The sequence below is a fragment of the Ornithorhynchus anatinus genome, chromosome 13 (genome assembly GCF_004115215.2).
Source record: "Ornithorhynchus anatinus isolate Pmale09 chromosome 13, mOrnAna1.pri.v4, whole genome shotgun sequence".
Classification (NCBI taxonomy): domain Eukaryota; kingdom Metazoa; phylum Chordata; class Mammalia; order Monotremata; family Ornithorhynchidae; genus Ornithorhynchus; species Ornithorhynchus anatinus.
The window spans coordinates 15,533,881-15,546,966 of record NC_041740.1 but is presented as its reverse complement, the minus strand read 5'-3'; the positions used below and the strand labels follow the sequence as shown (position 1 = coordinate 15,546,966).

At 46.2% G+C, this 13,086-nt stretch overlaps 1 protein-coding gene across 6 annotated transcripts in view; it reads right to left on the bottom strand.

Annotated features, from left to right (window-relative positions):
* MPP7 (membrane palmitoylated protein 7) overlaps positions 1-12,879 on the bottom strand; it is a 220,664-nt gene extending 207,785 nt beyond the window's left edge. For all 6 annotated transcript variants that reach the window (XM_029078130.2, XM_029078129.2, XM_029078131.2 and 3 more), the window contains exon 1: positions 12,680-12,879. The gene's annotated coding sequence lies outside the window, so the exon portion shown is untranslated. The remainder of the gene's footprint in view (positions 1-12,679) is intronic.
* Positions 12,880-13,086: the final 207 nt, after the last annotated feature.

The window sequence follows — 13,086 nt, the reverse complement described above, 5'->3', positions numbered from 1 at the left end:
ATCCTCTATTTTCTAGACCCTCTCCACTTAACCCAGTCCATGATGTCCCAGTTGGATTCCTACCCAGTCTCTCAATGCAAAAATCCCAACTCTCAACTCCACCAAGGTCAACAATTCCACTATCACCTTGTTCTTCCAGCTGTCTCCTATTGACAACCCCAGTCCTGAATCACTCCACTGTAAACATCTTCCACTCCTGCGATGGAGTGCTGCTGACAAAAATCCAAGCACCAGCCTGCTTCAAGATTCATCCTTTCTTGCTTTAACTCTGCTTTCTGGCACTCAGCAACACTACTCCGCCACCCTCATCGACTCTCAGACCACTATCCTCACCGACTACCCCAGACCTTAACTCCCTCCTGAAACCTCCAGGGCTTTAATCTCCTCCTGTCCTCTCTCTTGCCCCCAGTGATCCTGCCAGCTACTTTGATAAAGAAAACCATAAACCCATTTTTCCTCCCAAATTCTCTACACCACTTAACTGTCCACTTACAAAATAATCACCCTCTCCATCTCTCAAACCCATAACCTCCATGCCTTTCAATCCCCATATTCAATCTGTTGTCAGCTCTCACCTGTTATTCCTCCACAACATTTTCATGGACCCGCTTCTTCCTTTCTATCCAAACAGCCACGAAGCTGGCTCGGGTCCAATTTCATATCCCAGCTTGACTACTGCAATAGCCTCCTCACTGATATTCCTGCCTCTAGTTTCTCCTTTCTCCAATCCACATTTTATTGATCTTTCTCACCACCGACCTCTCACCCACATCCTGCATCTGGACTGGGATGCCCTACCTCTTCATATCTAACAGATAATTACTCCTTTCATTCAATCGTATTTACTGAGCGCTTCCTGTGTGCAGAGCCTTATTCATGGTATATCTCCCCAAGAGGCCTCCCCTAAGCCCTCTTTTCCTTTTCTTCCACTACTTTCTGCATTGCCCTGACTTGCCCCTTTTCTTCATCCTTCATCCCAGCCCCTCAGCACTCATGTGCATCTCAGTAATTTATTTTTAATGTCTGTCTCTCCCCTTCTAGATTGTAAGCTCACTGTGGGCAGGGAATTGTCTGTTCAATTGTTACACTGCACTCTCTCAAGCGCTTAGTGCAGTGCTCTGCACCAGTAAGTGTTGAATAAATACAAATGATTGATCAATTTACTCTACCTGGATCATTTTTCCAAAGCATTCATCTACATCCAGCTTCCCACTCTTGAAAACCACTTTCCTCTTTGCATCAAGCTCATTCCTTTCAACATCAAACCAAAACTCCTATCAGCCTCAAAGCACTCTAACAGATCTCTCCCTCCTACTTAACCACCCTTCTCCCACCACATCCCAGCTCAGGAGGTTTTCACTCCTCTTAAGCCAACCTAGTCACTGTGCCCCACTCTCATCTCTCCTGCCACCAACTTCTTGCTCACACCCTCCCCGGAATTCTCTTCCTCTATACAGCCAATAGAGAACAACCTTCCGTGTCTTCAAAATCTTCTGAAAGCACATATCCTCCAAGAGGTCTTCCCAGCTAATTTCTAATCTCTCCAATTAATATTCCCCAGCTGCCACTTCAGGAATTCCATGTCAAGCAAGCACTTAAGTATTCATAATCCAGAGGAGCACCTCCTAGAGCCTTTATGTACATATCTTATATACCCTGCTACTTCTTAATCTGTAATTTATTTTATCAGTCCCCCTGCCTGGTTGTAAACTCCTAGAGTTTACATGTGATGCATGGGGATCAGGTGCATTAAGGCTATTGCACTTTCCCAAATGCTTAGTGGAGTGCTCAGGTCAAGCAGGGACTCAGTAAATGGTCAGCACAAACATTTATACTAAGCCAGGAGTCCCATTCAGTAGTCAAGGAAATCATGCTACACACATTGACTCCACAGCCTCTTCTCTCTCCTTGACGTCCTACAATCTGGCTTCCCTCCTTCATTCTACAAAACTGCCCTCCCTAAGGTCACCTTCTTCTTGACAAATATAATGGCCTCTCCCCCATCCTAATTATCCATAACCTGTCAGCTGCCTTTGCCACTGTGAGCCACCCTCTTCTCCTTAAAACATTATCTAACCTTGACTTCACTGATACTGCCCTGTCTTGGTTCTCTTATCTCTCGGGCTGCTCCTTCTCAGTCTCTTTTGCAGGCTCCTCCTCTGCCTCCCACCCTCTGACAGTGGGGATCCCTCAAGGCCAAGCTTTGGGTCCCCTTCAATTGGCCATCTTCTCCCATTCCCTTGGATCACTCATTCACTCCCAAGGCTTCAGCTACCATCTATACACAGATGATTCCCAAATCTATATCTCCAGCCTTGACCTCTCTCATTCTCTGCATTCTCTCATTTCCTCCTACCTTCTGAACATCTCTTCTTGGATGTACTGCTGACACCTCAAATTTAACAGATGCAAAACTTCTTCCTCATCTTCCCACCCAAACCCTGTCCTCCCTCGATCTTTCCCATCCCTAACGCAAAACCATTATCCTATCTCACAAGCCTGTAACTTAGGCATTATCCTTTACTCATCTCTCTCATTCAACCAACATATTCAATCTGTCGCCACATCCTGTCAGTTCTATCTTCACAACATCGCTAAAATCCACCCTTTTCTCTCTATCCAAACTGCTACAATGCTGATACAAGCACATACATCCTGGCTTGACTACTGCATCAGCCTCGGTCTCTCCCCACTCCAGTCCTTTCTTCACTCTGCTGCCCAGATCATTTTTGTAGAAAAGTTTCAGTCCACATCTCCCCACACCACAAGAGCCCCCAGTAGCTGCCCATTCATCTCTACATCAAACAGCAACTCCTTACCATCACCTTTCGAGCACTCAGTCAGTTCAAGAGCCCGGGCTTGGGAGTCAGAAGATGGGGGTCCTAATCCCGGCTCTGCCACTTGCCTGCTGTGTGACCTTGGGCAAGTCACTTCACTTCTCTGTGCCTCATTTATGTCATCTGTAAAAGGGGGATTGAGTCTGTGAGTCTCTGATTATCTTGTATCTACCCCAGTGCTTGGCATATAGTAAGAGTTTACCTAATACTATAACCACTCACCCCACCTTCAAAGCCTTATTAAAATCACATCTCCTCAGAGATCTTCCCCAGCTACATTTTTATTTTCCCTCTTCTCTCTCCCTTCTGTGTCACCCATCCACATGTAGTCTCTAAGCACCTGATATTCTGCACTCTCAGCCCCACAGCACTTGTGTACATAGCCTTAATTCATGTCAATATCTGTCTCCTCCTCTAGACTGTAAGCTCCGTGTGGGTGGGCAACGTGTCTATCAACTCAGCTGTACTCTCCCAAGAACTCAGTAAAGTGCTCTGCACAAAGTAAGCACTTATAATTAGTCTTTTTTGACTTCTTAAATATAAAGCTCTAGAAATTTAGTCAAGTTTATCCTAAATCTTCACATTAATTCAAAATATTTCCATTAGTGATTAATTTGAAATATGTGACCACTTAGAATTCCTTTGGCTTCTCAAGTAATTATAAGTGCTCAACAACATATTAACTTAAGATAACATTTTGAAGTACCACGTAAATATCTCTGAAGTAGGGCAACTCCGCTAGATCATTAAAATGCAATAATCATCACTGCCCCTCTACTCAGGAGAAACCATCTGAAGAATTTTATGAAGCTTAGATGATGTTGAGACTTAGAGCAGCGGCCCTCACACTTTTCATTCTCAGGGCCAGAATAGCAGGAAAAGGACTCCATGGCCCTTCTAAGAAGGCAGAAAGGAAGGGGTATAAGTTTGTACAGCCCCCAAATGCTAGGCTCTCCACCAGGAGCACCGTTTTTGGAAGAAGAGCAGTTCCATTCTAAAAATAGCTCAAGAATCATCCTGGTAAGGGGCCAAAAGCCAAGGGGAAAACTCCCCTCTGGAATGAAAGAATCCAGGAGCAGTGGTAGCCCTGTGACTATGGACCACTCTCTGAGAAACACCCACAGAGAAAGAAGCAAATTCAGAGGTGCCCCTAGCTCCTGAAACTTAGCAAAGATATTAACAATAATGCAAATGAAGGCCAAAGGATTGAAAACATCAGCTTCTTAAGCAGCTATTTAAATATTTTTAACTACGGAAGCTCCCCTAGGCTCTGGGGCTGACTTAAGGAAAGGACAGAGTGAGTAGAAGAAAGGACCATGTTTTGAAGTTTACAGAGACTGTACACTCGTCCTCTAGACTCTGAGCTCATGTGGGCAGGGAACGTATCTACCAACTCTGCTATGTTGCACTCTCCCAAGCCCTTAATACAGTGCTCTGCACACAGTAAGCACTGGGTAATTAAGATCAATTTACCTCCCCCATTTATAACTGTCTTGGAGTTTCCTAAATCTTGAAAATCTGACACTAATCAAGGACAGAGCTTCCCTCAAGATCTGGTCATTGTTAATTGCTTAATATCAGCCTGAGAGGCATGTAAGCAGGAAGGGCTATATTTATCAATTACACAAATTTATTGAGTGCCAACTATGTATAAAGCACTGTAAGTGCTTGGGAGAGTACAATAACATTAGTAATAGACATGGATGCCTGCTCTCAAGGAGTTTATAATCTAGCAGGGGTGGCAGACACTAAAATTCACTATAGCTGCAAGGAGGTAACAGAGTATAAAGATATGTACTTAAGTACCTCTAGTACAGGGATGGAATGGGGGCTGGAGGGAATTCAACATATGCTTCGATACAGTCTCAAGAAATACAGAGGGGGAAATGTATCCTCAGGGTGCTAACTCCTCTGTTCCAAAAATATACAAGGGGTAAATTGGCCAGACTCACGGATACACATTATTGCCTACAACCAGTTTTGAGAAGGGTGATGCAAATCGAAGAGTTCTTATCAAGTCTTTTGGGCTTCATAGGGAGTGTGAACATGGAATTGTTCTTTAGCCAATCGTACTTAAGTGCTTATTCATTCAATAGTATTTACTGAGAGCTTACAATGTGCAGAACACTGTACTAAGCGCTTGGAATGTACAATTCAGCAACAGATAGAGACAATCCCTGCCCTATGATGGGCTCAAGTATGTAGACTACTGTACTAAGAGCCTGGGAGAGTATAATCTCAAAACAGGATGAGGGGCCGCTTATTGATACTGGCCTTGGCCCGGTCCTTAACTTCTCTGTGCCTCAGTTCCCTCAGTTGTAAAATGGGGATTCAATACTTGTTCTCCCTCCTACTTAGACTGTGAGCCCCATGTTCATTCATTCATTCAATCGTTATTTATTGAGCGCTTACTGTGTGCAGAGCACCGTACTAGGTGCTTGGAAAGTACAATTTGGCAACAGAGAGAGACAATCCCTACCCAACAACGGGCTGACAGTCTAGAAGGGGGAGACAGACAACAAAACAAAACAAGTAGACAGGCATCAACAGCATCAAAATAGATAAATAGAATTATAGATATATACACATTAATAAAAAAAATAGAATAATAAATATGTACAAATATACACATGTGCTGTGGGGCAGGGAAGGGGGTAGAGCAGAGGGAAGGAGTAGGGGCGATGGGGAGGGGAGGAGAAGCAGAGGAAAAGGGGGGCTCAGTCTGGGAAGGCCTCTTGGAGGAGGTGAGCTCTCAGCAGGGCTTTGAAGGGGGGAAGAGAACTAGTTTGGCGGAGGTAGAACATGGGCCAGGAGTCAAGTGACTGATCTGATTAACTTCTATATATCCCAGTGCTTAAAACAATGCTTGACACATAGCAAGGGCTTAATAACAACAACCAAAAAAAAACCAAACTGTTCTGGATTGAACTCTATAAGAAACCTACTGAATCCACTCCAGGTACCAAAAATGGAACTCAAACTCTGGCTCCCCTGCAGTTCCAGGCTCCACACAGAAAGCAAGACATGCCCACGTCTCCCCCATCCTAAAAAAACCCGCTCTTGACCCCACTTCCCCCTCCAGTTATCGTCCTATCTCCCTACTACCCTTCCTTTCCAAAATCCTAGAACGAGTCGTCTACAATCGATGCCTAGAATTCCTTAACTCCCATTCTCTCCTAGACCCCCTCCGATCTGGCTTCCGTCCCCTCCACTCTACCGAGACTGCTCTCTCTAAGGTCACCCGTGACCTCCTTCTTGCCAAATCCAATGGCTCCTACTCCATTCTGATCCTCCTTGACCTCTCTGCTGCCTTTGACACTGTCGACCATCCCCTCCTCCTCCATACCTTATCTCACCTTGGCTTCACGGACTCTGTCCTCTCCCGGTTCTCCTCTTAACTCTCTGGCCGATCATTCTCGGTCTCCTACGCTGGAGCCTCCTCCCCCTCCCATCCTTTAACTGTTGGAGTTCCTCAAGGGTCAGTTCTTGGCCCTCTTCTGTTCTCCATTTACACTCACTCCCTCGGTGAACTCATCCGCTCTCACGGCTTTGACTACCATCTCTACGCAGATGACACGCAGATCTACATCTCCGCCCCTGTCCTCTCCCCCTCCCTTCAGGCTCGCATCTCCTCCTGCCTCCGGGACGTCTCCACCTGGATGTCGGCCCGCCACCTAAAACTCAACATGAGCAAGACTGAGCTCCTCATCTTCCCTCCCAAACCCGGTCCGCTCCCAGACTTCTCCATCACCGTGGATGGCACAACCATCCTTCCCGTCCCGCAGGCCCGCAATCTCGGTGTCATCCTTGACTCGTCCCTCTCGTTCACCCCACACATCCTATCCGTTACCAAGACCTGCCGGTTTCACCTCTACGATATCGCCAAGATCCGCCCTTTCCTCTCCACCCAAACGGCTACCTTACTATTACGGGCTCTCGTTATATCCCGGCTAGACTACCGTGTCAGCCTTCTCTCTGACCTCCCTTCCTCCTCTCTCGCCCCGCTCCGGTCTATTCTTCACTCCGCTGCCCGGCTCATCTTCCTGCAGAAACGATCTGGGCATGTCACTCCCCTTCTTAAACAACTCCAGTGGTTGCCTATCAACCTCCGCTCCAAACAAAAACTCCTCACTCTAGGCTTCAAGGCTCTCCATCACCTTGCCCCTTCCTACCTCTCCTCCCTTCTCTCTTTCTACCGCCCACCCCGCACGCTCCGCTCCTCTGCCGCCCACCTCCTCACCGTCCCTCGGTCTCGCCTATCCCGCCGTCGACCCCTGGGTCACGTCCTCCCGCGGTCCTGGAATGCCCTCCCTCCTCACCTCCGCCAAACTGATTCTCTTTCCCTCTTCAAAACCTTACTTAAAAATCACCTCCTCCAAGAGGCATTTCCAGACTGAGCTCCTCGTCCCCCTCTACTCCCTCTGCCATCCCCCCTTTACCTCTCCGCAGCTAAAGCCTCATTTTCCCCTTTTCCCTCTGCTCCTCCATCTCTCCCTTCCCATCCCCACAGCACTGTACTCGTCCACTCAACTGTATATATTTTCATTACCCTATTTATTTTGTTAATGAATTGTACATCGCCTTGATTCTATTTAGTTGCCATCGGTTTTTACGAGATGTTCTTCCCCTTGACGCTGTTTAGTGCCATTGTTCTTGTCTGTCCGTCTCCCCCGATTAGACTGTAAGCCCGTCAAACGGCAGGGACTGTCTCTATCTGTTGCCGACTTGTTCATCCCAAGCGCTTAGTACAGTGCTCTGCACATAGTAAGCGCTCAATAAGTACTATTGAATGAATGAATGAATGAATGAATAAACCGACTTTTGGGAACCACAGGTTTGCTAGGGGTTACCTGGGTCCTATTTCCAATCCCAGGTGAGTTCTGGGAAGCCTGCTCAAGCGCACACTCAAAATACTCAGCACATCCACATTTTGCAATCTAAAATCTGCTGGAAAAAGCTATGAGATAAATATATATTTCTACAGGTGTTGGGCTTCAGTCAGTCATTTCCCAAAAGCTTTCTGCTAACTGAAATCCTCTGGGACTGGGCCTTTTTCAGAAAAATGATTTTGGGGGAAAATGTAGATATCAGTCAAGATGGGGTGAACCCCACCTAATGATCAGTAGGAGAATTCCAGCAGCCTCTTCTCACAAACTGATGTCATGTATGCAATCCATCTGTGGAATTCACTGAGCACTGACTGTGTATGTAGCACTATACTAAGTGTTTGGGAGAAGACAATAGTTCCTGCCCACAAGGAACTTACAGTCTAGACGGGGAGACCAACATTAAAATAAATTACAAACAACAGTTATGCCAAGCCAACACCTGAACCAAAAGCATAAATATAACCAAAACCCTGGGTCTGATTAGTGGACAGGGCTCAGAGCTGCCTAAAAATGCAAAAGACCTGTTGGAAGTTATTCCAAGGGGTCTTCATAACCCAGGTAGTTCCCATGCGGTGGTCCTCTTGGTTTGATTTTGTGTTCTCCCATGTTCCATATGGAACAGGCTGACATCCAGAGAGCCTGCCCCTTTAGGCATCCCTTGGCAACATAATAACCCTTCGAGTTTTATGGAGTTTTCAGGTCAATTATCTCATTTTATCCTCATGGCATCCCTGGGAGGCAGGGAGGAGCCGGATTATCCCGTTTACTGAAGAGGAAACAAATAGGCAGTTTAAGTAATTCAAACAAAACCTACAGCCGTCAAGTTTCCATATGCCTACACCATTTTCAGAGGCCCATCTCATATTTAGCAATGCTTCATCCCCTACTCCTACTGCTCCCAGAATATCCAGTTCTATTACCAAAGGGATGTGTTCTTACAAAACCTCACATTAAGGAAAACTGATGCATTCCAACACCATGCAAGTATATAAGAAGTTTCTTCCCATAACATTTCACACAGAGCCCAAATAGGTTCCCGGTGCCAGATGAATGCTTCTAATTCCCTAACAAGGTTCTAGCTAAAATGCACAGAGAAAAACACCCATTAATGCATAGAGAAAATCCACCACAAGACTACATCTGAATGTGTTTATAGTTCACTTTCAAGGATGTAAGCAGAACAAAAAGGAAATGCAAAAACCTCATTTTTCTTATCCCCAACATATTGTTTCTTTCATCCTGAGTATGCTGGCACATGCTCCTTTGTATGGTTGCATTTCAGAATATAAAGTACTTGCATATCTTCTTGGGTAGGGCAATTGAAGTAGTACTTAAATACTTCTAAAATCATTAGGGTAGTCTCAATCTCCTGAATGAGCTCCACAACTGGGAAGCACAGACAACCGAGTAACAGATTAGAACCACTGCTGCTGCTATTTCCTTTTTCTTAAAGGAAGGTACTTCTCCTCCCAAGTACTCACGCTTTACAATGTAAGTTAAAATCCAACCGAAATGTTGTTTGCCAAAATGAGCGACCTTACTTCACTGACACTGCAATGTTTCATCTTAATTCCAGTGAAACGCTCAGGATGAAGTAATGGAGAATATAATCTACCAACCAACAGATCCAATACCCTAGTGTTCAACACTCACCCAGTGGCTGTTATATTGTTATATTGTTCTCTCCCAAGCGCTTAGTAAAGTGTTCTGCACACAGTAATGGCTCAATAGATACAATTGAATGACAGTGGAAGTGGTTTTACCACATAAAAGGGCAAGAGTCTAAACATGTTTAAGAACTATGCAAAAGGAAGACTTTTTAGGTCTTCCAAAAGACAGCTGTAGTGAATTTTAAGCAAAAGGTGCAAATATAAGCAGAAAGTCAAATAAGCCGCTTGCTTCTGACACCTTTAAGGATTTTAGAAATGCCATATTGTCTTAATAATAATAATAATAATAATAGTAATAATAATAATAATAATGTTGGTATTTGTTAAGCACTTACTATGTGCAGAGCACTGTTCTAAGCGCTAGGGTAGACACATCAGAATCAGGTTGTCCCACGTGGGGCTCACAGTCTTAATCCCCATTTTGCAGATGAGGTAACTGAGGCCCAGAGAAGTTAAGTGACTTAGGGTCAGTTGATAAATGGAGAACTATCTGCCAAGAAACCAGAGATTATTTTGTGGATCTAGCACTTCACCTCAGATATTTTTAAAGAATTCATAAAGTATACTGCATCTCACGTTGTCGGTGACCTAAAAATTTAATTCCGCTGATCGCTCTCAAGAGCTTAACATGAAATTTTATGGCATTCAAAAGTTTATTCACATTTCATTTGATTAATTCTCATCTACTCAATTCCCTGTATGCCCTACCTATTTAAAACAAGAAATATCATAATTAGAGCTCTTTATAACTAGGGAGCTATTACGTTTGCATTTGGTCCCGTTAGTAAGTTTACACTGACTTAAACATTCAAAAAACAAACCTGTCATAAATTACATCCACCTATTCCAGGGTTGGGGGAGGTGGGACATTTGAATCTCAAACAAAAAATGCTTACGCAAATTTTTAATTGGGCTTAAATATCATGTGATTATTCAGCATACTGCAGCCACAAATACTCCTCAATTTAGTCAACAGAAGCTTGGCAGTTTAGTAATAAAGGCTTTTTTCCTTTGATAACTTGGATAAAGCAGTGTCTCCCAAATCAGCAACTGCCATTTTCATTTCTGAATCAGTCTCCTTCTAGATTTTAGTCACAGATAACAAGAATAAAAGACATCCAGATTTTGGAAGAACAATTAAACTGGAACACCTATTTCAACTCATGGACCAAATAAATGCGATGTCAACTCAGAATTATGCAATCTGGAGCAAACATCACCTTTATGACCTTCAGTTTCTTCATCTGTAAAGAAGTGTGCACACCAAACCTCACGGGACTGTTTCAAAGATAAGGAAGTCTATATACTACTTTCAGCTCCGCTAATCAAAAATGCTCAACTAATACCATTTATATAAGCATTAAATAGGATGCAGAGTCTACTGGAACAAACTACACTGGACTTTGGAGGCTTGGATTCAATTCCTGGCTCCTCCACTCACAAGCTCCATGACCTTGTTCAAATTACTTCTCTTCACTGAGAAACAGTTCTAACAATATAGGTCTATTAGGATGTCAAATGAGTTGATTTTATTAGAATAAAAGAGATGACAACCCAAGAAGGTATCTCCCTATAGTGTCATCATCATTAAATTCTTGCGCTAAACAGCAAATCACTTTTTGGTTCATCCTTGAAACCCACAAACCGGGATGCCCTTCTAGGCTGAAACCTCGTTGTGGCCAGGAAACATATCTACCAATCCAGTTGTATTGTACTCTCCCAAGCGCTTGGCACAGCGCTCTGCATACCATAACTGCTCGATACCACTGATTGATTATATCTGTGATCAAACAATCAGTCGATGTTATTTATTGAGCATTTACTCTGTGCAGAGCACTGTATTAAGCGTTTGAACAGAGTTCAGAGATCCAGTCCCTGCCTACAAGCCTAGAGGAATGAAGGTTTAATTTCTGCCTAAAGCTAGCTAGTCCAAAATGAAGTCTCAATCCATTTCCCAATTTCCTAGGAAACTAGATCCCACCCCAACATCTCTCTAGACCTTAGTAAGCGCTCAATAAATACTATTGAATGAACGACTCAAAGACCAACAACATTCTTCTCCCACTCCATCCTCTCACCAGGTTTTCCACCTTGGCCCAGACTAAGGTGAATCACTTGCCCGGTCTCCACGTTCCCAGAGGAAAAAAACAAGTTAAGGTAAAGGAGATGCCCCATGGCAAAGGGACAAATGAACACTAGAGGGAAATCGCCCCGAGCTGTTTTACACTGTCCCCCCAGAACAGCTCTTTGACCCTCAGTTGTCAGCCTTCCAAGGCCTGAATTCCAAGCCCCCCTGCCCTTTTCCCCCTCTTTTCTCCCTTTTCCCCGCTCCCCTCCAACCTTTCGTCTGCTCGCCTAGTTGTCGAAGTAGCTGTCGAAGCAGTGTGGCCTCGTGGCCAGAGCACGGGTTTGGGAGTCAGAGGTGGGGGGGCTCTAATCCCGGCTCCTCCACTTGTAATAATAATAATAATGGTATTTGTTAAGCACTTACGATGTGCCAAGCACTGTTCTGAGCGCTGGGGTGGATGCAAGATAATCGGGTTGTCCCACGCGGGGTTTCACAGTCTTAATCCCCATCTTCCAGATGAGGTAACTGAGGCCCAGAGAAGTTAAGTGGCTTGCCCCCGGTCACACGACAGACGAGTGGCAGAGCCGGTTCTGGAACCCACGTCCTCGGCCATCCAAGCCCGTCCTCTTGCCACGAAGCCACGCCGCTTTCATTCGATGGTATTTACTGAGCGCCTACTCTGCGCGCCGTAGTAAGCGCTCGGAATGTGCAATCGGGCAACAGATGGAGCCGACCCCTGCCCAGCAACGGGCTGCGTGACCTTGGGCCAGACACTTGGCTTTTGCGTTCCCTCCTTGGCTCAGCGGAAAGAGCTTGGGCTTCGCAGTCAGAGGTCATGAGTTGGACTCCCGCCTCGGCCACTTGTCAGCTGTGTGACGGGGGGCAAGTCACTTCACTTCTCTGGGCCTCAGTGACCTCATCTGTCAAATGGGGATTCATTGTGAGCCTCACGTGGGACAGCCTGATGACCCTGTATCTCCCCCAGCGCTTAGAACAGTGCTCTGCACCTAGTAAGCGCTTAACAAATACCAACATTATTACCTGTAAAAGGGAGCCCCACGTGGGACGAGCCGATGAGCTCGTGGCAAGCCCAGCCTTTCGAGGAGTGCCGAGGGCGCCGTGGGGGAAGGGATACCGTTTTGGGGGGGGGGGGGGAGGGTCCTTTGGGGGGCAGACCCAGGCGGGCCAGCACGGCTCCCGCCGGACGCTTCCTACCTGCTCGGTGCAGCAGGGCCGCGGGGGGCGGCGGCCGCTCGACCCCGGAGCCGGGCAGAGAGGCGGCGGTGCTGGTGGTGGTGCTGGTGGTGGTGCTGGTGATGATGGTGGCGGTGGTGGTGGAGACGAAGCCGGGGGTCACGGGGCTGACATCGCCGCCCAGCGCAGCAGTCCTCGGGGAGCGCGCTCCCCGGCCCCGGCCCCCGATATGTCAAACCCCTCGCTATTGGCTGCGCGCCGGGCCGAGCCGCCCGAGGGGAGCCCGCTCATTGGCCGGGAAGGGCGAACGTAGCCAAGCCCTCATTGGCTGCGGCCTCCCCGGTCCGTCCGAACTCCCTTCTGTCAATCACGAGCTGCCCCGCCCCCCCTCCGGGGCCCGCCTTTCATTCATTCATTCATTCAATAGT